This window comes from Aedes aegypti, chromosome 3 (genome assembly GCF_002204515.2).
Source record: "Aedes aegypti strain LVP_AGWG chromosome 3, AaegL5.0 Primary Assembly, whole genome shotgun sequence".
In the NCBI taxonomy this organism is placed as follows: Eukaryota; Metazoa; Arthropoda; class Insecta; order Diptera; family Culicidae; genus Aedes; species Aedes aegypti.
The window spans coordinates 33,017,166-33,039,100 of record NC_035109.1 but is presented as its reverse complement, the minus strand read 5'-3'; the positions used below and the strand labels follow the sequence as shown (position 1 = coordinate 33,039,100).

At 37.7% G+C, this 21,935-nt stretch overlaps 1 protein-coding gene across 5 annotated transcripts in view; it reads left to right on the top strand.

Moving 5' to 3' along the window:
- LOC5571132 overlaps window positions 1-21,935 on the top strand; it is a 104,462-nt gene that overhangs the window by 49,045 nt on the left and 33,482 nt on the right. The gene's annotated exons all lie outside the window — the stretch shown is intronic.

Here is a 21,935-nt window from a genome sequence, read left to right as displayed (position 1 = left end):
TTCGCTTATGCGAGCTTCCCTCTTCAAGGGACCCCACTCCTATTTCCTCCCATCTTTCCCTTCCCTTTCCTCTCCCATCGGGTAGATGATGAAATAGGCTCAAATATGGCGATGGCACAAATCTCCCAACTGGTGGGGAACGTGCCTTTGGAGCCGGCCTTCTGATACCTGATACCTGCCCAAACATAGAATGCAGTGAACAGCGTACTATGATTTGTCAAACTTGGGTACCTTTTGCAGTACCAAGTGACCAATTGTAGTACTAGAAATAGTTTCCATTCTGAGCTCGACTACTATGTTTTTATGTCGTCTCTGGTGAAATGCCCTTATCTAATATTGTATGATTAGACAAACAAGTTTGTAGAATAACATTTTTCAGGTAAATTTATAGATTTCAAAATATGTAGAAGTTAAATTCATGTCATTTTTAAAAATACCGTGAATTCTCTGTCCGAGTAAAATTCAGGTTACTTCTGAGCCATGGTGAAAATTTTAGGCCTATCTGAGCTCGAGATCCAGGCCTGCCTGATCAGTACTGTACCTACCTACTGGCTTGGTGTGACCATTAAGGGTAATCAATGGGTGATGGAGGTAGCGTTGGGGGGCCCGATGTGATTCAAAAGCTCGCGTACGTTGTGTTTTACTTTTTTTCCTCCTCTGCTGAATTATGGATTCTTCAATCTTCGATTGTATAGCACATAACCGTATTACATTTCGTATGTGTACGTACCTCCATTGACGTAGCCAGAAGAGGGCAGGAGGAGGGACATTCATACATACATTCCACAAATGTTTTCAGTTGACATATTTTCCTGACAAATGGTAAATGCCTTGGTTGTATCAATTTTTAAACCGGACTTAAATCTTGCCGAAAATTCCAACCGAACATTCTGTCTTCAGTACACTGTAGATGTTAGTTTCAACATGGTAATTCACATCTAGGAAATTTATTTGCAAAATTGAAATAAAATTGTTTAGAGTTGAAATACTGTTAAAATTATCAAATAAACCCTTTTGCTTTGTGCTAACATAACACAAACCATGATGATTTATCGATATCACCTTGGATGCACAACCCAGGGTAAAAATCTACAGACAGAAAAAAAATTACATACACCTTGCTTGGTGTGTCGGTTTGACAGTTCGTTTTGCACTTGCGTCACAACAGATACACCGGTATTTGCTTGGAAGTTGCACATACGTCGTAGATTCTCATGAAAACTTGAAGAAGTAACTTAATCCATCAGTTGCTATGTTCAACAGCATTGATTGAATATTGATTGTCGAATGTTTCCAATTTCAACACGACTAATAGGTGCAACAGACGGACCTGTGTTTGTAACAAACAATTAGATAGACAACGAACATTTGTGATGAATATTGCCTCAAACAGATTACTAATGATGTCCTTCATCAGTTTACCGACTCGTTAGTTGTGTGAATTCAGGATCACTCGATTTCTCACATATTTAGTGATTCAGAAACAGCATGACATATCTGTTGGTCGAAATTATTCTTGCTGGATATTTGACAAGTTTTCCAAGAGTTCATATTGATGTTTTTTTTAACAATTTCTTTCAATAACCGTTAAATGGCTCCAAAAACCCATCAGCAACTTTGTAAAAACATCCAGAGAAGCTTACAGAGCTGATGCTTTGTCGGCATCTGTACTGACTTTGGCAAATTTCTTGGTGAGAACTTCGCGGAAATGAATTTTTTGGAGACAGGGCAAACGTTCCCTTAGTGGAGGTAGCACCAATAGTGGAGGTAGTGTGATTTGACATGTTTCGCATAAATAAATGAATATGTGACATTTTTCTTGATGTACGATGCGAAGATGATATAAATAATCGAATATTATTCATGAAAATTAATGGTAAAAAAATATTTTGCTTAAAGTTTTGCTCTTTTGCATTTTTAATTGTGTATCAGTACCCATAGTGGAGGGTCCCATAAGAAATCAATGGTTTGCGCCTGGGAGGGAGGCACCGATACTACACACGAAATATGACACAACACTTTTCCAAATTGCAAGATGACTCCCGCTCACCAACGACAATCAAGGCAGGCTTGGGGAAAATCGCTAGTTTTCTTCTATTGTATACCTTTGATCTTTCTGGACAAACTTGGAAAAAGGGCCATAGTTTTATGTGCATTCAATTTTAATGATGATTGGAAAACAGTAAAAAGATGCGTGTTTCATTACTTTATATTCGATCGTATTGAAAGGTACTATCGTGGCATTGCTTTTGGGTGTTGCAGGTATTAATTTTCAACCGACTGTTGTCAACTTTGTTGGAATGCAAAAATTTGTTTTGATCAATTACGCGCTTTTATCAAGTTTGTCCATTCTTCAAGATCTGGGCTCACAGTGACAGTTCGTGACAGCAGAATCTCGGCTCACTATGACGTACATAAATTTTGTATCGGTTTCTCCCTCCCAGGTTTGCGCCACTAAAAGAACCATTCTTAAAACATACCTCCACTATAGGAACAGTGTTTTTATTATTGGTGCAAGGCTTTTTTCAGGAAAATCAAAAATAAATCGTTATTTTTATACATTTGAATGATAGAAGGATTTGAAGTCTGTCACTGATACGTCAAATTTACATATTTCATGTTTTAGGAGTTTTCATTAAAGTGCACCACTATCCAGCTTTTTACGCTAGTATGCCATAAATTTTGAATCACCCCTTTCTGACTTTTCTTGCCCACACTATAATTTTTTTATAGTTCGATCGTAGCAACCTCTGCACCGAAACAAATTTTTGATGTTGTTGATGTTGACAAACGTGTTTCCAGGAGACCAAAACCAAATAACTTACCATGAAGTTTCATTTAGTACATTCTTGTTATGGTTTCATTTTGTTTTTTATTTATTTTAGGTACATTAAACAGGATTACTACTAATCGAATAAGGAAACTGAACTATGGAACCTGGAGTTCTTTCAAGGACGCCTGCATGAGTTCGTTAGGAATTTCTGCGGAAGTTTCATCATTCCTTTAGGAGAACTTCATAGAATTGTTTATGAGAAATTACAACAACAATTACTGAAAATATCTCTAGATACATCCTTTGATAAGTTCTTTGAGAACTGGAAAATTTATTGAAGAATTTTCGAAAGAATTCCTGCAATCTTAGGAGGAATCTCCGGAATTATTTCTGAATGTTTCCTTACATAAATTCCTGGTTGAAATCTCGAAGAAATGGTTAGTGGCAATTTTGAAAGGAATCAAAAGAAATGGAGGCAATAAGGAATTTGAACTATGGATTTGTCGCCGAAAGAATAAATTCTTTCAGATAGATTCATTGAGTACTCAATGATCCACTGATTTATATTTATTGCTCCCACATGCTCTCTTAACACACAAGACCATCTAAGCCTGAATGTAGGACGATATTTATCATTGATTGCCACAAAAACTAATTTCAATTGTCTATGGCTAGCAGTCTATACTGTTAATGTTAATGGAAATTAAGGGCAGGTTTTCTTTTTTGTTATTTGAAACTGCAGGAATTGGTGGCTCCATCGTCAATATTAGTGCCCAAACGCAACATTTGTAAGAATAGAAAAAAAGAATAATGTAATATTGAACTCTGAGAGGGCTTTCTTCGCCAAACCTATCACAAATGTGTGGAAGTTGGCGCTATGTGTTTAGGTCGTCTGATAACGTAGACTAAGGTCGTAAGAATATAGAAAACCGCTTCCCATGAAAAACGAAAATCGGCGGACAATTTGGTTGCCAGCTTAGAGTGCATTACTTCCATAGAAAAGCGCTCAATATCCACATTCACCAATTAACACGATTATCCAAAAATTGTCTGGAAATTCGTTCACACCAGATGAGTTGCGAAGGATCCTAATCATTGATATTCTAAAATCATACAAAATTATTTAGGATTAGAAGAAAATGGGATATGTAAATATAAAAAGTTGAATACGAAATGTGTAGCTGCAAAACAAATCAAGTGAAAAATTTTGACAGTTCCTTCAACAGAATAAAATTATTGCCTGCTGAGACTTTACTCTAAAATCTGTACGCAAGACATGTCAAAATTGAATCACCCCTTGTTGATTTATAGCTAGCGTAAAAAGCTGGATAGATCTTTCAAATATAATAAAAAGTGATACCGGCAAACTTCGTCTTGTTATCAAGTAGGTTGTTGAAAAATGGCATGCAATCTTCCATACAAAATGACATATTAGTTTTTTCCCATTTTTAAAACTATTCAGAAGACTTTCTTAAACTTTTTCTACGCACGAACACGTCGGAACCCTGTAAGATTGCAAAAGTGAAAGAATTGTGAAGATCCGTTGAACCGTTCTCAGGCCATTTCGTGACATACAAATACATTACATTTTTATTCATATAGAATAGATAGACTAGTGGTCCCGGCAAACTTCGTCTTGCCATCAAGTAGGCTGTTGTAAACGTCATGTAACCCCCCATACAAATGGAACATAAGGCTTCTCCCATTTTCCCAATAATTCCGAAGACTGTTCCGAACTTTTTCCTCGCACGAACACGTTTTGCATCCCTTGTCGAGTTTAACAGTGAAAAACTTACAAACACCACTCAATTTTTATTTATATAGAAGATAGATTTTCCTTAATTTGCTGACAGGCGTTGGACTCGTTTCAACTACCTGACCTGCATTATTTTTTATTTAACCCCTTTTTTTAAATTCTTTATCGGATTCTTAAAATTATTCTATAGACTCCTGGCTAGATTCTAAGTAACTCCAGACGGCAATAATTACATTCTTGCATTATATGTATTAGAATACTAGTGGTCCCGGCAAACTTCGTCTTGCCATCAAGTAGGCTGTTGAAAAATGTCATGGAATCTCTCACACAAAATGACATATTAGTTCTCCCCCGTTTTACTAAATTTTCCGACAACTTCCCTAAACTTTTTTGTCACACGAACACGTCGGAACCCTTCAAGAAGACAACAGTGAAAGAATTGTGCAAATCGGGTGTTCCGTTCTGAAGTTATTTCGTGACATACAAACACCACTCCATTTTTATTTATATAGATAGACGTAAATAACATTCACGACTGCCATGAATTTTATTGGCTCATTATAAGATATTTCCATAGACCATAAACTTCGATATCGAGAACTTAATTTTTCGAGGGCCGGCGAAATAAATGCAGAATTTCAGAGAAGTCAGAGCTTGAAAAATATTGTGAATTAATGCTTTAGAAATTCCACAAAAGATTTTTCAATAAATTGTTCCAAAAATGCTCTACGATCCTCGCTGATCATATTTTAGAAAATATGTAATTGGAATTTATTTCTTCTTTCTGCTTTCCAACTCGTTTTATTGGATTTCTCTGAAAAATCTTCCAGAAATCTCCAATACTCTTCCAAAAAATCTCCTCGAAATACCTCCATATTTTTTCCTAAAGACAAGAAAATTACTACTTCGAATTAAAATCAGAATTTTTAAGGATTCCTCCAGACAATCCTTTATAAATTCCATCAGAAATTTCCTCTTGTATTCCTCCAAGAATTACTACATAAATCACTCTGGGAATCCGAGAAGAATAATTTCTGGCATTTTTCTAGGATGATGATAGACATGTCTAAAGGGATGTGAGTTGAATTTTTTCCAGTTATGCTATTACTGCCCCGCATAGAAAAATACAATTTGCCTAAGTTTCCAAACAATATGTTACATGTAATTGAAATGGTTAAAATATCACAAACAGTTGCAATAATGTCGAACATTATGAAACCTCAAACTCTCAACAATAAAAAACGTTTTGGTTGCGACATTGCGAATAGTTACAATCCGGGAATATGTACTTACATTGTTGAATGGTATGAAGTCAAAACTCGGAGAAATAGTAGCAACATAAGTTCACCGTCTGTGGAATGGTAATAGATTATATTAGTGCAACACATACACAGATGAATATTTTACAATATACTACTTTTATTTAACAATTTGGCAAACAGTTGAATGACTGGTGTAGGTATAAGCGATACACGCTAGAAAATTTACACTGTGATGAAATTCCCACTGTATTTGTAGAACTTACATATTTCAAAACAAAACAAAAAAATCTCCACAGATTCGATTAAAACACTGAAACAACGCTTCTACTCCTATTTAAAAATGTAAAGTAAAAATAAAATAACTGCCATGTAAAATTTGTAACATACGCTCTGTTCAATTTTTCATGCGTGTTTGTTTTCACGCTGTCTGAAAAAATAGAAAAATAAAAAAACTCGCGGGCTTATAATTTTTGCTCCTACTAGTTTGCATTTGTTTTTTTTTTTTAACCAACGTGATGTTAGAATCGAATCCGGAACTGCTGGTAAGTAAGCTGATCACAAGTTTGATTTTTTGAATTAGCATGTAACGTGCAACTGCTTTTTTTCTCCAGAAATGATGTGCGATGGAATCCTCCAAGCAGGAACGAGTATAAATCGAAGAACCGGGACGGAATGATGGTCAACCGTGCCGATAAAGCTCGTTGCCGCTGCTTCATATTGCACCTAATCCACCCAGTGTCTAGTGTTCCTAATTACGGTCTTAATCACAGACTTGGAAATTCCAGTGATTACATACAAAAATTGTGTACAAATGTTTGGGAAGGATTTATTGATGAAAAATAATCATTTTTATAAAAAACAATTCTGCTTCATTATTTTTTTTTCATAACGAATAATGAAACAAATAGAACATGTGGACTGAAATCATTTCAAACAAGAAAAATGATTATGTATTTTTAAATGAAATGAGTTTTTCCACACGTACCTATTTGTTTCATTGCCTCTTTTTTGAAATATCCCCGTACATTGGTTTATTGTCTAAATGTAATATAACAGTTCGGCATACAGTTAAAATACCATAAAGTATCATAAACCTATAATTACACATACATTATTTGCTTTTTATAAATAAATATGGTTTAACAATTTCTTAACTGATTGCCTTACATTGAATTTGGCAAAAAATGGATGGTTTGCGTACCTTTTTGCAAACCATCCACGACAAATTTTGTTCGAGAAAATCGTCGTTTTTGAATGGTTACATAACTTAACCGCCTATTCCCCACATTGTTAGTTGTCCATTTACCATTCAGCAAACTGTCGAAACAGTCCGCGGTAGTGTTGCTTTATTGTTATTTTAGATGTTATAAGAAACTGGCTAGATATTGTCGTTCATGGTTGTGGATAGTTTGGGGAATAGTGCGAATACGGTTCTGGTTTATGCGGGTGATTCTTCCAGGAATTACTTGAGGCACTACATATGTTAGGCATACAACTGTTCCTGTAACCATTTCTACAGGGTTTTCTCGATGATTCTAACAAACATTTATTCAATAGTCTTTTCTAAAAAATTTTCTTTCATTGTTTTAGAAGTTTCTCAAAAGATTTTCCAGAAATTTCAAAAATTGTTGTTGTTGGTGATTTATTGCAAGATTTTTTAAGTTTCTCCAGGAAGTAATTTGTTTCTCTGAAAAGAAACTTGTTTAGAAGATCCTTTTTAGATAGTTCTCCAAGTATTATGACCTTGATTTCTAACAGGATTTATACCAATATTTTTCTAATAATTCAGGAATAATTATATTGATATCCCTAGAATATTTAATTATTTCCAAAGAGATGAACCAGCCAGGGCTGAAAATCTCAATAAATAAAAAAAATCCGGCTCTTGCAACGAATTCAACCAATTCTCCAGTTAACGTCAAAATCTCATACAAAAGCAAACCAGTGCAGAACCCCATTTCAGATATTACTGTAACGTATCCAGCTTATTACGAGCTCTGATGGCTGCCCAAAACATTCGAATTCGAATTCGGCTCGAATTCTGGTAGGGAGCAGTCGATGTTACGTTTGGCTTGGGTAATTTTATTGACTGTTAAAGGAGAAACTTGTGAAGATCGAAGCTCCTCCATTTCCATCGCTTGGAATCCACAGGATCTTGCTTAGAATTCTCAGGAGCTAGATAGGAATTGACATCTACCCAAGAGCTTGCTAAGAGTTTTGAATTCTAAAATGCAACTATATTTCTGAAATTTCTCAAGTCTACGATGGAAATTCGCAAAAGTTCTTAAGGAGTTTCCCGATTACCACTATCAATATTAAAATTCCGGTGGATAGCTATTTAGCATCCTTAAGATTTTACCAAAAATATTCAAAATACATCCATAAATCGACAGTATTCTGCTAGAAATTCACATGCCGACCAGATAACCATATTTCGGTCAATATTTTCAAAAAGATAGGATTCCGTAAGTATTCTCCCGCAAGGGATCACCAGGATCTCGCAAGCCGCTTACTTGATTAGAACGTTTCTTTAAAAAGTCGAACGTCATACAGAGTATTTATCGCACTCTTTAATGACCTCATTGAGAATAATGTGTAGTTTAGATTCCGTTGGCATTATTTTTCATGATGGCACTATAAACGGCGTATAGAAGAAGCTAGTGGGTCATTTATTTCTCTAGGTATTGTCAAAGTTTTGGATTATTGGTTGACGCTTCTGATATTTACTTGGATACGAATTTATTTTAAATACGCAATCTATTTTATAAAATTACATGAAAAGTGAAGCGACACGACTTTTTGTTTGGTTTGCTTCTATTATGACATGCTTCTACGCAATTCCACAATAAAAGGAACTGTGAGCTAAAGATGCTAGACGAAATTTATGATAGAATCTTTGTGTAATTTATAGACATCTACCGGCATGCTTAAGTGGGCTGGCCATACAACATGAATGCCTGATAACAGATATTGAAACTCTAGTTGAGGTACACATAGAGATTAATATCTTCATAAAATGTTGCGAACCCACAACCATCTAATCTAATCTAATCTAATCTAATCTAAGCGCTTGCACAGCCAACATTGAAAAGCATCCTGGAAATACCTAGATTTACTAAGGTATTTACTTGTCAGCATTAATATTTGTAGAATATCAGTGATACTATACAAATATTAAACTGGCCTTTGGGATTGAAGACAACTGAAAAAATAACGACGATCAGGTTATTCACGAATTAATAACATGACTGGCGATACATTTTCAATTTAAAGAAGGAAGAAACGGGGACAACCGTACCAACCGTATCGATTCAGGGTTATAGGTAAGATCGTTGGGAGTGGCGTTGCTAAGAAAGTTAATGCGCAGTCCATTGTTGTAGCTTCGCCAGGGATGGGACACAGGTATTTCCTCCTCATGTCCTGGCTCTAGAGCCTTGGCTTAAGCGCCTTTACTCGCTCTCTAAAACGAGCTGAAAACTTATTTCGCCCCTTCCCGTTTTTCAAAAATCGAAACAGTTTGCTGTTTTTTTTTCTAAATAAAAAGCATGATTCGACACATTTTGGGATAAAGGATAATTACGATAAATAGATGAAGAATAACGTGAATAATGGTTTACCTTACCAAATATGAGACATATGTGCAAGTGAATAAACATAGAATAAATATGATTTGAAACAATCTCACTAAATTTCAGTTGTTGTATACCGATGATAGCTAACTTTGGTAAACAGATGACTGTTCAGTGGCCCATTTTATCTTTAATTGATTTCGATGGCTAGATACGCAAATCAATTGACTGATCACGTTTCTGTATTACAATGGAATTGTAGGAGTGTTATGGCTAATATCAACTCATTGAATTTATTAATATCAGAAACTAACTGTGATATTTTTGCGTTATGTGAAACATGGTTGATTCCTGAATTGACGGTTGATTTGATTGATTTCAATATTATTAGACAGGACCGAAGCGATGGCTACGGAGGGGTTTTAATTGGTATTAAGAAATGTCATTCCTTTTATAGAATTGGTGTTTCTAATAAATCCAAAATAGAAGTTATAGCATGTCATGTGAATATGAAAGGTAAGGAATTTTCTCTAGTTTCCTTTTATATACCTCCAAAAGTAACTTTTAGCTACAATGATCTTGAAACAATACTTGATACCATTCCTGCGCCTTTGGTAATCGTTGGTGATTTTAATTGTCATAGTACTGCATGGGGTTCTGACCACGATGAGAAAAGAGCGATGCCAATCCATGACATGTTAGATTGTTACAATTTATGTATTCTGAATACAGGAAATGTAACAAGAATTGCAGGTCCACAAAAAAAGGATGCTGTTTTAGATTTATCATTCTGTTCATCTTCAATGGTTTATGATTGTTCATGGATAGTAATTGACAATCCGCATGGAAGTGATCATCTACCAATCGTTATTTCAATTCATAATGATAATCAAAGAATGAGGGAATATGTGAACATTGAATATGATTTAACTAAAAACATTGATTGGAAAAAATATAGTTCGATAATTTCAGAGGCTCTTGAGAATCTGGCAGATTTATGATTAGAGGATGAATATGATTTTATTGTGAATTTGATTATAGATAGTGCTATTAAAGCTCAAAATAAACCGATTCCAAATAAAAAAAATAGTAAATCGCATACCAAATCCATGGTGGGATAAAGAATGCAATACTGTTGTAAAAGAAAAATCTGCTGCTTTTAAAGTTTATCGAAAAGTGCGTTCGAGACAATCTTATGAGAAATATATTTCACTTGAACGTAAGTTTAAAAATTTAGTGAGAGCAAAGAAAAAATCATATTGGAGAAAGTTTGTCGGAGAATTATCACATGAGACCTCTATGACTGCTCTTTGGAAAGCTGCTAAAAATATGAGAAATAAATCTTCAGTTAATGAGGATAAAGAGTATTCACATGAATGGATCAAAAAGTTTGCTAAAAAAATTTGCCCGGATATTGTTTCAGAAAACCAAATTTGTTTTGATACTTCTGAGGATAGTGTACCAATGTTCACAATGATTGAGTTTTCATTAGCTCTTCTATCAGGAAGGAACAATTCTCCAGGGAAAGATGGTATAAAATTTGATCTATTAAAACATCTTCCAGATGTAGCTAAAAAAAGATTATTGAATTTATTTAATTGGTTCCTAGACCATAATGTTATTCCAAATGATTGGAGAAAAGTCAAGGTAATTGCGGTCCAAAAACCGGGTAAGCCACCTTCTGATCACAACTCTTATCGTCCCATTTCTATGTTGTCATGTATACGAAAATTAATGGAAAAAATGATTCTGAACCGTTTAGACAATTGGGCTGAATCAAATAAGTTGATTTCAGAAACACAATTTGGTTTTCGTAAAGGAAAAGGGACTACCGATTGTCTTGGTTTGTTGACAACTGAAATTGATATAGCGTTTGGTAGTAAACAACAAATGACCTCTGTATTTCTAGATATAAAAGGGGCCTTTGATTCAGTTTCCCTTGGCATTCTTACTCAAAAATTGCATAGGAAAGGACTTTCTCCAAAACTCAATAATTTTGTGAATAATTTATTAAGGGAAAAGCACATGTATTTTTCTAGTGGCTCAATCTCAGAATACCGAGTAAGTTATATGGGTTTGCCTCAGGGCTCTTGCCTGAGTCCACTTCTGTATAACATATATGTGAGTGAGATTGATAATTGCTTGGCTGAAGGATGTACTCTCAGACAATTAGCTGATGATTGTGTAATTTCTGTAATAGGTAAAGATAGAGAAGATATGCAAGCTCCGCTTCAAGCTACATTAGATAGTTTGTCTTCATGGGCAACTGATTTAGGAATCGAATTTTCACCAGAAAAGACTGAAATGGTTGTTTTTTTCTAAAAAACATCATCCAGCAAAATTTGAACTACAGCTATCAGGGAAAAAAATTAATCAATCTTTATCCTACAAATACTTGGGTATTTGGTTAGATTCCAAGTGTACATGGAAAAAACATGTTCAATATATAAAATCTAAGTGTGAGCAAAGAATAAATTTTATCAGGTCCATTACTGGAAGTTGGTGGGGAGCTCATCCAGAAGACTTAATTAGGTTGTACAAGACAACGATACGATCTGTGATAGAGTATGGAAGTTTTTGCTTTTATCCAGCTGCACGTACACATATCCTTGTTCTAGAAAGGATTCAGTATCGATGTCTTCGTTTAGCATTGGGATCTATGAATTCTACTCATACTAAAAGTTTGGAAGTCCTAGCGGGTGTTCCTCCTTTAATGATTAGGTTCTATGAGCTTGGGAGTCGGTTTCTAATTCGCAGTGAAATCATGAATCCTATTATCATTGCAAACTTTGAAAAACTTCTGCAATTAATGGTACAGTCCAGACGAATGCCACTTTATTATTGGCACATGTCTGAAGATATTTCACCTGCTATAATAGATTCAGAACAGCTTAATATGAATTTCCTTCAGTTAAACAACGATAAAGTTACATATGACATTTCTATGAAACAAGAAATAAATAATATTCCAGATTACTTGAGATCCAAAATAATACCTTTAATATTTTCATCGAAATATGGAAGACTTTCTTCTGACAAATGTTTTTACACTGATGGCTCTAGCATAGATAATAGTGTAGGTTACGGTGTTTTCAATGAAAACGTTTCTATATATCATCTGCTTAAGAATCCATGTTCAGTATTTGTTGCGGAGTTGGCAGCGATATATAATGCTTTAATTATCATCCTTAGTTTATCGGTTGGCAGCTATTACATATTTTCCGACAGTCTTAGCTCTATTGAAGCTTTAAAATCAATAAAACCACAAAATGCAACATATTTTATTATTGAAATAAGAAAACTATTGAATACATTAACAATGCGCTCTTTCAGCATCACTTTCATATGGATACCATCACATTGCCTCATCAATGGTAATGAAAAGGCAGATATTTTAGCCAAAAAAGGTGCCATAGTAGGTGAAATTTTTGAAAGAAAAATTGATTTTAGGGAGTTTTTTCAAACATGTCGTCGGAAAGCAATTGCTGAATGGCAAAGATCTTGGGATGAAGGATCTATGGGACGTTACTTATACGGTCTTGCACCAAAAGTATCAAAAAAATCATGGTTTAAAGATTATAATCTGACTAGGGACTTTATTAAGGTTATTTCTAGACTAATGTCGAATCATTATAGATCTAAGGCTCACCTTAAGCGTATTGGTTTAAGTGATACTAATCATTGTGACTGTGGTGAAGGATTTGAAGATATAGAACACGTCGTTTGGGTTTGTTCTAAATATGAAGTAAAAAGACAAGAATTGATTGATTCCCTTCCTGTTTTATGGAAACCACCCAACGCAACAGTCCGCGATGCTCTGTTTTCTCGCAATCCCAATTTCCTAAATCCTATATATAAATTTCTAAAAGCTATTGACTTTCCTATCTAATTTTTGTCTTTAACAGTGAACTACTATTACCTGCGACTTGAGTGATTGACGGATGTCTTAAGCCACATATCATACCGATTCCGTTTCCTCAAATTTTCCTCAAGCCACCATTTTGAACTGCACGACGCCTCCAATAATACCATTGAGCTGATCATCACCATCTCATCTGAGCAACTTCACAAATCCATTGAGAAGATGGAGTGACAAGAGTACCGTCCTACGATGCATCCCAAGCCCCGAGTTTAGAACTTCTAACTTGTCGTGAAAGTATGACAAGATGTAGAAGCTAAACAAAATTAATACAAACATTGTATATAACATTATTGAATCGGCCCCTAATACTTAATGGTAAGGGCCTAAATAAAGATAGGTTTGAGGGTTTTATGCCTATAGGAGAAGAGATTTTTTTTTTTCACTCCTACAGGCTTTCCCTCATTCCAAAAAAAAAAAAAAAAATTTCAGTTGTGTTCCAACGTTTGTTGCGTATGGATTCTGGATCGTGAATCCCGCTGTGTTACCTCCAGTGGTTGTATGTTGCACTTGAAGCAATGAACGGTGGCAAGTTAAATCAAATTGTTCAGTTTCTGAGCGCCAACTTTGCAGTGTTTCGTTTTCTTCCGTGAACTGGACAGTTTATTTTACCAAACGTAGCTCCGACGCTTAAACTAGGAGAAACTCCATTTTCACGTGTCGAAAACTCCAGGTTTTAACTGCATCGATAATATCCGGACCAAGGTATCTAGAAGGAAGGTAGTCCAATGTGTCAGATTTTCCATTCCGCCATTTTGAAATACTAAATGGCAGCTGGCTAGTATGTTTTGATTGTGAACTACATTGAAACAACGTATCATAAAACATATTGTTCGAAAAAGTTCGCTTATGGCGCAAGAGAAAATGGCACAAAAGTCAGAACTGAAAAAGCAGTTTTCTCCTTTTAAAACAAAATGACGAAAAAAAACACGGCCTTTTTGTTTGGACAATAAAAGAGCTGTGTGTTTTTATTTTCTTCGATTTGTCTATTTAAAAAGAGAAAACTGCTTTTTTCAGTTTTGACTTTTGCACCATTTTTACTTGGGCCATATCAAGCACATACTTTGAATTGTTTTTGGTTTAATTTCACTAAATTCGTTTTTTGCGATTCAGAGATATCAGATGCAGGGCTTCACAAAGCAGCAATAGAATGTTCCTTTTATTCTCACAGGGTACACATTACAGACAATTCCTCACCAACTTTTAAAATTTGTTATAACACCGAACAGTCCATGCTTTGTCTTTCCGAATTTGAACAGATATAATTCTCAATCAGAACATCGTCTGCGATTCACAACACTGAAATATTACATCAATGACGAGAGTTCGAGTCGCGACGAAAAGCTTTATGAATGCAGGAGAAAATTTTTTACTTCACTGTATTTATGTTTATTGGAGTAAACATTACCTAACAACCCCATAGAAACGGTAACGTGAAAACAGTTTACACAAACCCGCCAGCTGGCCAACTCGCCAGCTGTCACTTCCACCTTCCCCGCAGCTAACGACACCGCGCACCCACTGACTGCTTAGATCAGTAAACCTGTCATTATAAAAACCTTGATCCGGACTGACACAAGCCAAGGCCACTTTCTCTGACTGAAGTAAGCAAGCCATTGAAAGCCGATCGAAATCATCCAACAAAGTCACATTTCTCATTTTTTCGGAAAATTCTCTCTGTAAGAACCACTACTCACACTACAGTCCTATGAATATACTTGAATGTTCAACTTCATAACATTATAACAAATGCAGGAAATCGTCAAAAAATCGAATATTAGGAAGCCTAAATTTCTTGAATTTGACGGATGAAAATCTGTTGCGAACCCACGACCATCTAGTTTTAAACTAGCATGTACGGTACTCCTAGAAGCTGGTGAGATTTGGGGGAATATTGGCAAAAATTGAGCTCTGGAATGCCATAAGCGTTAAGATGGCTTGCATTTCAAATTATTGCTGTTTGCATGTGAGATGCGAATCGTGACTAAACGTCCTTCAAAACCGGTAACACAAAACAATCAAAGGACACCTAGCAACGATTTTATAAATCACCGCCGCCTTAGCAAGAAAAATCCATCTTTTACACCGCATTTCTTGTGAAAAATCTTTAGGTGTTTGGTGTTTCCGCATTTGATATTTGCATTTCAAAAGCACACAGTAATACTCAAACAAAAGACACAATGATCTTTACAAAAGTTTACAAATTCAAATGGTATTAAAAAATGCTGCTAAAGACGGATCCATTTTGTTGCCAAAATCGAGGGGTGCCAAGAATGGAGAATGCCTAAAACGGAGCATGTCAAAAACGGAATCCCACTGTATTTGAACGCAATAAAAACGCAAAAATGTCTAGACAAAATCCTTAGAAAAGGGATCCAATAGAGAATTCAAGGTATACTTCATAGAGCGATTAATTGTAGAATATCAAAAGAAATATCAGGAGTAAAATGAAATAGTATCCCTGAAATAATCGCTAGATGAATGTTAAGTGTAATTTCTAAAGGAATTCAAGAGGAAAATGATAAGGGCCCAGATAGCCGTAGCGGTAAACGCGCAGCTATTCAGCATGACCATGCTGAGGGTCGTGGGTTCGAATCCCACCGGTCGAGGATCTTTTCGTAAAGGAAATTTTCTCGATTCCCAGGGCATAGAGTATCTTCGTACCTGCCACACGATATACACATGCAAAAAAAATGGTCAATCGGCAAAGAAAGCTCTCAGTTAATAACTGTGGAAGTGCTCATAAGAACACTAATCTGAGAAGCAGGCTTTGTCCCAGTTGGGACGTAATGCCAAAAAGAAGAAGAATGATAAGTCATTGGGGCACTTTTTAGACGAATATTTTGTGCAGTCAGTGAAATATTCCTGAAGAAATCCTCAAAATATTTTACAGTGGATTTTTTTGTAATATTCATGGAAAACTCATGAAGTAATTCCATGTATTTTGAAAACAAAACCTTTGATGGGATACCTAGAGTATTCTGGTTCTAGAAGATTGAAAAGTTCCTGGATACATATATGGAAGAATTCCCGGAATAATATCTACAGGAATGTCGAGATATCATCCTCACGGATTCCCTGGAGATATGCTTTGAAGAACTATTTACAAAATGTCTGAAGAAATTCAGGAGTTATTACAACATGAAATGCTGAAAAAAAAAAAAATTCTACAATAGATTTCCTTATGCTACGTTCAGGGTAGAGCTGATATTACGTAATATAGGCTAGCTTGATACCAAATGTCATATTTGTTATTTTCAGTGAAACTAGATGTATGATATCTGATATCAAGCAAGCCTACACAGATAAAAATATTTAAATTTCAATGTAGCGTAAACAGAAGAGTATAGTAAAAGTAAATCAAATTCATCTATTGTTACAGCATCACGTTGAATTTTCAACTTAATATCCTTGAATGTTACATGATCGTGTAAATTTAAAGTATATTCGAAAAATCAGCGATTTGTTGTTGACATTTCAGTTTATTTTGATGCAGTTTATTTGAATGTGCATGAAAATAAATTGAAATTTACAACATATTTTAGCTGTGTATATTACGTAATTCAAGCTCTAGTCTGAACGTAGTCTGATTTCAAGCGTTCTGAACCCGTTGCCTAGAGGGATTTACGTTTTTCATTGAATTACGTTCCAGGTAGAAATCTTGAATAACCACACAAGAAGAATGCAAATTACCAGAAGAAGAACGTAAATTGCCATATTTTTGGAATTGATGTATAATGTTTTTCGCCCCCTCCTGATGAAAATCCTGCCTACGCTCATGCGTACCTCCAAACCCGGGCGCTGCCATGAAAGTGCGACAAAAGCCGAAGGACAGGAAAAGAAAAGCTATTTTTGTTTATAGTTTTCCACAACATGGATACCACCGAGGAGGCGCTGATATGGCTGTCTTCTTTGCCCAGAGAAAACGGAAATGCCTCTAGAGAGACCAAACCATGTGGACGCCGCACTGCCTACTTGGATGCACGAACAAATGGTGGCGCTCGTTGTCGCGTGGGTGTGTGTTTGAGTGCTGGAGCGTGCAGTGTATACCTTGCAGGCGCAAGCCAGCAATCCGTCCGTAAGTGCCTTACACCCATGCGATGATTGTTATGCATGTGTGAATTTTACATGCCCATGAGAAGAAAATGGGAGAACCTCCTAGATCCGGTGCACTTGACAAAGTGTGCCGCCTGCTCACTCGGCACTTGAACGGGTTCCTTTGATATTTTAATAAGGTCGCACAGAAGTGCCAGAAAGGTGCAACTTCAATATATTACTTTCGTTGTTAGGCAGGGTTGAATTCTGGGCGAACATTTTGCAAAATGGATGGGATCTCATCGTCTTGCGTTTCAGATGAAACTGTGGTACTGTCACAACAGAACATTGAAGGGAACTCATTTGACACTCAATGCGTAAAAACAGTGGCGCCACCGTATATGTCATTCAACATTTTTTGACAGCACTGGATTTCTGTCAGACTGTGCCAAATGAGTTCTCTCAGCCCATTATTATTGATGCCATTTTTTCCCTGACAAACACATTTTTCTCTTCATTATGCGGCAGAAAAAAAGCCGTCATTAAAAACAAATCCCGGCAAAATTCCTCCGGAGATTCCGTCACAGAGAATGTGAACAGCAATCTGCGGGTTGTTGAACCGTGCGGTTGCCATGGTGGTCAAAAGGACGCATTTTTCGGTGCGGCTGCTGCGATTCGCCAAAAAACCGAACCAGTTTCGATCAAACTTGCAAACGCCTTTCTCCCTTGTGTTTTTATCTTCCCCGCGGAATGATGGCGATGCAATGCCCGGTGGGGCTGAGGAGGAGAAAGAGACGGAACGGCGTTACATTGGGGGTCGTTATTTTTATGAGCTCCGCGTTGCTTTTCGCTTTCGGCGATTTGTTTCCATCTGGAATAGAGTGATAAAAAATGGACATGTAAATGGATGTGAATATGAAATGATATTAAATTGGAAAAAGGGCTACAATTGGGAATATTGTGCTGCTCGAATATTGATTACCAATTGAAAATGAAACAGGAAATCATCAAAAATGACAAAATTGATTAAAGAAAGATGGCGTCACAGTTATTTTGTGTTTTGACCAGGCATTGCAGAATTCGTTCTGTATTGATTTCGAAGCACGATCAAAGCAAGCAAAGAAAAACGTCGCATCCGTATCGGTACATGATCGGCAATTTTTCGCAAATGTTGTAACAAGTCTTTAATTAATGTTCGAATCCTCTGAGCAGAATCTCAATAGAGAAACTTAAAAGTAGATGGAGTACCGTATACCTTTTAATTCCGCTCCTAAATGCTTATCTTTGACAGATACGCGTATTTCGACTACCACTTGCAGTCTTCTTCAGTGTCAGTTACTCGTATCCAGCTTGTTACAAGCTTGATAAACAGCAACAGTGAAGGAGAGACCCAAAAAGAGAATGATGATAAAACCCATTTTTATCGCTAATTTACCATTGGGGTAGATGTTTTACTTTACTGGCATGATAAACAATTCCCGAACTAGAGAATTGATAATATTGAAATAATGGCTAGTGAAGCCAAGAATACTGCTAAAAGATTCTTCACACATATGCTTACGCTCCTCTACCCGCCAAGTTTGACGTCGTCTTCGATACGCGACCGATTTTAATCAAGCGGAATTTGTCACCGGGGATTAATAGTTTATCTTCTCTTTGTGGTCGTCCCCGTCGCGCTCATGTTCGTTCGACGGCGAACAAGAGCAGGAAGAGAAGTAGGCCTTGACGTGCCTAAGGGCGCTGCCATAGTAAACGCGTCATGCGACGCGTCCGCATGTGCGAGCCCGCAAAGCAGAATATCAACAACAGGAAATCCTTTGATCGCATCGCGTTCGCGGACGCAGACGCGTTACTATGGCCGCACCGTAATTTTTCGTCACGATGAGGACTTGACGCGAGCAGGGTTGGGGTGAGAATTGGGTGTATGTGTGTTATCAGGGTTGGATATTGGGAGTCTAAGCCTCTTTCGAAGAGTGGGGTCAAACATAATTTAATTAATGTAGGTGGAACAACACCAAATGTTTTTTTGTTTTACTGTAACAACATTCTCTCGGGAAGGACGCCATTTTTGTCCGCACGTGAAAGTGCGCGCACGCAAAATTTCGACTAAACTTGTTTGATTTTTGCCTGTATACAAAAAGAAAAGACAAGAAGCGTGAACCGGTTTTGACAGGCTCACACGCACCGCAATCGGAAACGGTTTTGGTCCCCTTGTCGCTGATTGGCGATGGGTTGTTTGTGGGAATTTGTTCAATCACTCTCGCCACATATTTACGGTTGCCAACGTAAACAAGTCCTCGCGCGACATGGCATCGCCTGCTGCCTCACTGCCGCAAAGGAAGCCGAAAGCGAAAATAAATTTTGGCTTATCCTAGGCAACGGCGGAAAACAATAGCCTGCCTGCCAGGTGGCGAAGCGAAGAAGGTCAAGGTCAAGCGGCGTTGGGTTTGTTTACCACTAGGGTTGTTGCCTGGGTAACCCCACCCCTGCAGCTTTTTTTTTGTTTGAATGAAAGAATTGTACCAATGCAGAGCATAACATTTGCATAGAGGAGTATGGGTCGTGAAGAAGTTGAAAAAAAAACAAACAAATCAAATTCCAGGCATAAAATTCCATCCTCTTCGCCGTCGCACACACAGTCAAAAGCAAGCGGAACAAGCTTGTGCATGTCACGCCAAATTGCCTGTCCGTAGGAGAAGAAGAAGATGATGATGGACTGAAGAAAGAGAGTTTGTGCGAGGCGGTCGGTGAGAGAGTGAAAGGAACGAAAGACTCTTGTTGTTATTAAATCGATCGGGATTTTTGCAGTCGAAAGACCCGTCGCCGAGGACGGGAGTGCTTCGTAAAGCCCAAGCAGGACAGTTCAGTTTTGCGTCGTCCGATAAATTTGGCTCACGGTTTCGCGCATGTTTTCGTCGCCGGAGATTTTTTTTTTTTTTCCTGTTTTCAAGCGTCTTGCTGGGTAGTGCTTCATGAAGCCCAAGCAGGACAGTTCGGTTTTGCGTCGTCCGATAGATTTGGCTCACGGTTTCGCGCATGTTTTCGTCGCCGGAGATTTTTTTTTTTTTCCTGTTTTCAAGCGTCTTGCTGGGTAGTGCTTCGTAAAGCCCAAGCAGGACAGTTCAGTTTTGCGTCGTCCGATAAATTTGGCTCACGGTTTCGCGCATGTTTTCGTCGCCGGAGATTTTTGTTTTCCTGTTTTCAAGCGTCTTGCTGGGTAGTGCTTCGTGAAGCCCAAGCAGGACAGTTCGGTTTTGCGTCGTCCGATAGATTTGGCTCACGGTTTCGCGCATGTTTTCGTCGCCGGAGATTTTTGTTTTCCTGTTTTCAAGCGTCTTGCTGGGTAGTGCTTCGTAAAGCCCAAGCAGGACAGTTCAGTTTTGCGTCGTCCGATAAATTTGGCTCACGGTTTCGCGCATGTTTTCGTCGCCGGAGATTTTTTTTTTTTTCCTGTTTTCAAGCGTCTTGCTGGGTAGTGCTTCATGAAGCCCAAGCAGGACAGTTCGGTTTTGCGTCGTCCGATAGATTTGGCTCACGGTTTCGCGCATGTTTTCGTCGCCGGAGATTTTTTTTTTTCCTGTTTTCAAGCGTCTTGCTGGGTAGTGCTTCGTAAAGCCCAAGCAGGACAGTTCAGTTTTGCGTCGTCCGATAAATTTGGCTCACGGTTTCGCGCATGTTTTCGTCGCCGGAGATTTTTGTTTTCCTGTTTTCAAGCGTCTTGCTGGGTAGTGCTTCGTGAAGCCCAAGCAGGACAGTTCGGTTTTGCGTCGTCCGATAGATTTGGCTCACGGTTTCGCGCATGTTTTCGTCGCCGGAGATTTTTGTTTTCCTGTTTTCAAGCGTCTTGCTGGGTAGTGCTTCGTAAAGCCCAAGCAGGACAGTTCAGTTTTGCGTCGTCCGATAAATTTGGCTCACGGTTTCGCGCATGTTTTCGTCGCCGGAGATTTTTTTTTTTTTTTCCTGTTTTCAAGCGTCTTGCTGGGTAGTGCTTCGTGAAGCCCAAGCAGGACAGTTCGGTTTTGCGTCGTCCGATAGATTTGGCTCACGGTTTCGCGCATGTTTTCGTCGCCGGAGATTTTTTTTTCCCTGTTTTCAAGCGTCTTGCTGGGTAGTGCTTCGTAAAGCCCAAGCAGGACAGTTCAGTTTTGCGTCGTCCGATAAATTTGGCTCACGGTTTCGCGCATGTTTTCGTCGCCGGAGATTTTTTTTTTTTCCTGTTTTCAAGCGTCTTGCTGGGTAGTGCTTCGTGAAGCCCAAGCAGGACAGTTCGGTTTTGCGTCGTCCGATAGATTTGGCTCACGGTTTCGCGCATGTTTTCGTCGCCGGAGATTTTTGTTTTCCTGTTTTCAAGCGTCTTGCTGGGTAGTGCTTCGTAAAGCCCAAGAAGGACAGTTCAGTTTTGCGTCGTCCGATAAATTTGGCTCACGGTTTCGCGCATGTTTTCGTCGCCGGAGATTTTTTTTTTTCCTGTTTTCAAGCGTCTTGCTGGGTAGTGCTTCATGAAGCCCAAGCAGGACAGTTCGGTTTTGCGTCGTCCGATAGATTTGGCTCACGGTTTCGCGCATGTTTTCGTCGCCGTAGATTTTTTTTTTTTTCCTGTTTTCAAGCGTCTTGCTGGGTA